Below are 3809 nucleotides of genomic sequence, written 5' to 3'. Positions count from 1 at the left end.
GTATCTGAAAAAAATCTTAGAATAAGAAAACATTGGTGAATGCCACAAATTCTCCTAAATCACTCGTACGCACAATTTAAGAACAAATCTGTGCGTACGAACGTTTCTTGCATGAGGCCCAATGTTCCATTAAAAATAATCCAGCAGTATCAATGGTCGCCCTCCGACAGTCTCATCTCTCTCTCCTAATAACACAGTGCTCTGCTCGCGGGCTCCGCTCCACACCTCCCACGCGCACACACGTTTGTTGTTCTATCCTCATGGGGACTTTGCATTGACTTCCATTCATTTCCCTGTCAATTCTATAGCCATCCATAACCTCCCAGGTAGGCTACACACCTGACCAAACCATAACCTCACCAGGCTGTGTGTACCGGGGAAATGGTCAATAATTGTACCCACCATGAAGCAAAAATCTGTACACGCGCGCACGCACGCATAGCAAAACAACCGTAGTTTTATTTTTTTTTTAACCCAGATTGGAGTCTGAAAAACAGTTCTTTCTTGTTAGCTGGAGATGAAAACAAGATGTGGACGGTTGCTCGCCCGTCCATCTTGTTAATTTAGCAGTCGGGGTCTGAGCGCTGCAGATCATTTCAGCAGGACGAGGAAGCTCACATGTGTGGCAGGCCGGTTTTGCACTTAATCGACTTCACCACAGTTACATTCCAAGTATCTGAAATAGGTTCTTCTGAGTCTCAGGAGGATAAAACTGGACATATTAGATATTTAAGTGAAATAATATAATAAGATTCAACTAATGATGAAATTGCAGACTTTTATGTGTTATTATTTAAAAAAGTGCACAACCTTTTAATAAATATCAGTAATATTTCTGTTATTAATCATTATTCTCTGTTCATCATTCTGGTTCATCCAAGGTCAAATATCTAAAGTTGTCCATCTGAGGGGCATGTGTCTAAAAAAATTTAACCATGAAATGTTTAAGATATTTATAAGACTCTTGTTTATAAGCTCTTAAACATTTGCACTAAGAATTTTATCACTTTAAATACTTTTCAGTAAGTTAAATGTCTACAATTCTGGTTCAAATAAAAAACTTTATGTTTACTAGATTGTTAACTAATTATTTTCAAGTTAATATTGCCTTAATGAACAGTGATTAAAAAACTGTAAAACTCTGATGTCAAATGCGACGTGGTTGAAAATTTGGGTGCACCTAACTTTTGTGCTGGTGCGCCTAAGAAAAAATGTTAGGTGCACCGGTGCAACCAATGCAAAAAGTTAGTCTAGAGCCCTAGTTACTGATCCATTCACTGTCTCTGCATCACATTACTGTACAGGCTTGTCCACTGTCTGTTGCTGCAATTTAGTTTATCACCTTCATGACACTACATCTAAAGAGGGGGCCATTATCAACAAGAAATTGCTTTAAACAAATTCATTGTGATCGAGCCCCAGCACCATGATCTGTCAACACTTACCTGGGATAATTTTGCAAAAATCTGTTCAGTTTTGGCTCATGCATTGAAGGAAGGTGGTGACGCAGGAGGAGAGTGACCTCTCATTGTGTGGAGGTTTCATTTTTTACGGCCGTTTGACATGTTTTCTTCTTGGTGGATAACCCTGTATACTCTCAAGACACACACACACACACACACACACACACACACACACACACACACACACACACACACACACCAACAGTTTTGCAGATTTTCTCAACATGGATCTTACAGTTTACCAGAGCATCCAAAACTGTTCCTRAATATTTTTCCTCTAATATTCATTTGTTNCACACACACACACACACACACACACACACACACACACACACACACACACACACACACACACACACACACACACTTCACAATCCATTCACTCTGCAATGATTCCCACCCTCCTTGGAGGGTTTCACCATGCATGGGAACAGGAGCACCGACTTACCTTCGAACATCAACAAGTACAGAACTCTGCTGCACACATCTGCTTTATTATTGGCAAAGCAGCATTGGCAACTTTTGTAGGGCAGAGGCTCCTAATTTCCCCATTTAGCAACAAACTTACTGTAGTGGACAGCTAATGCCAGGATAGGAGGGTACGTCCTCTCCTCTCTGAAGCTGAGTGCAGGAAATTGCATATACACACAGACTGCAATAAAAATGCATGAAGGAAGTTTAATGTCTTGAATTTTGTTTGTAAATGTTTGACTTGAGTTTGAAGAAAACCTCTGAAAATAAATGGACAGATCTGGCATTCTGCTTAAGTTTTAAAACAAATAATAAATTCAAATTCAGTCCTGAACTGATGTTGAGCTGTTAGCTATAGTTTAAAATGGTAAAATGGTAAATGGTACTGAACTTATAGAGCGCTTTTCAAGTCCCCCCGGACCCCAAAGCGCTTTACACTAGCAGACATTCACCCATTCACACTCACATTCACACACTGATGATGGCAAACTACACTGTAGCCACAGCTGCCCTGGGGCACACTGACAGAGGTGGGGCTGCCATACATCGGCGCCACCGGACCCTCTGACCACCAGAAGTAGGCAAGGTGGGTGAAGTGTCTTGCTCAAGGACACAACGACTGAGACGGCTGGACAGAGGATCGAACCAGCGACCTTCTGGTTCCAGGACGACTCACCTAACCACTCTGCCACAGCCTGACAGTCTGACTAGTCCGACCAATGTCAAAACTACAGTGAATTGCAACCTGCAACTCTAATTCTAACTGTTTCACAGCATGTCTGTTATAGATTGTTTGTCCCTTTTTCTGAGCCAGTCTCAAATCCAGTATCTTCTACTGCACTGCTTAGGCTGTTCCTTTGCCTAAACTCGTGTTTTTCTCTGCCAGGTGATTGTTGGTACTTTGATGGTTACAGATCATTGTCATTTAAGTGTTTGTGAATAAATTGTTTTATATACACAAGCCTTGAGAACAAGCTCTGATATTTTTTATCCCCTATTTGCTTTCATCATTTCTACTCAGGTTGACAGTGTTAAGGGGGTTGGGTACAGATGGGACTTGCATTTTTTTTTCTGGGAGCCACAAGTCTAAGGCTGCATTCACACCAGGAAATTCCTTTGGTCCACTTGTCTGGTTTGGACCAAAGAGCGGACTTAATTTTTTTCCTTTGGTGCGGTTTGCATTCTCGTGCTTTTTGCAAGTGGACTATAATTTATAAACAAAGCCACACAGGTGACGGTCATTGCTCCCACTGGACAGAAATGATGGGGCAGGACAGAGTTAGTTTTAGGGTGTATTCATACCAGGAAAGTCCTTTGGTCCACTTGTTTGGTCCGGACAAAATAGCAGACACAATTTTATTTTCCTTTGGTGCGGTTTGCATTCACATTGTGCTTTTTGCAAGTGTACTATTATTTATAAAGAGCACAGACCAGAAAAGATGGTGCTGTTAATACAGCTGACTATTAAGAATATCAAGAGCAGCTCATTCAGTGATGGTTATGTCATGATATATTGGGACAGTGTTGTCCGATGTGTGCCACAAGGAGACAAGATGCTCAGCGTTCTCTGACCCACAACAGCTCATTGTTTGTAGTGCAGTGTTAGCGTTAGCAACACTGAAAGTCTAATTGTTACCACGTTGCTTAGCTACTTTGGCTTGTGAAGTCTGTTATGGCAATATTTATTTAACAAAGACAGAAATACGTGGTCCAAGAATGAAGGTACTCCATGGGATGATCAGCTGAGTTTTATTTCAACAACAAGAAACACAGAGAACAATCTGGCCTGTCTCTGTGCCTCTGTTTCTCTCTGTCACTGTCTCTCCACACTACCCACTGTGTCTCGAGAGGCCTCATGCCTCATATATATATATA

Source organism: Austrofundulus limnaeus, unplaced genomic scaffold (genome assembly GCF_001266775.1).
Source record: "Austrofundulus limnaeus strain Quisiro unplaced genomic scaffold, Austrofundulus_limnaeus-1.0 Scaffold485, whole genome shotgun sequence".
Lineage (NCBI taxonomy): Eukaryota > Metazoa > Chordata > Actinopteri > Cyprinodontiformes > Rivulidae > Austrofundulus > Austrofundulus limnaeus.
This window is presented reverse-complemented; position numbering follows the sequence as displayed.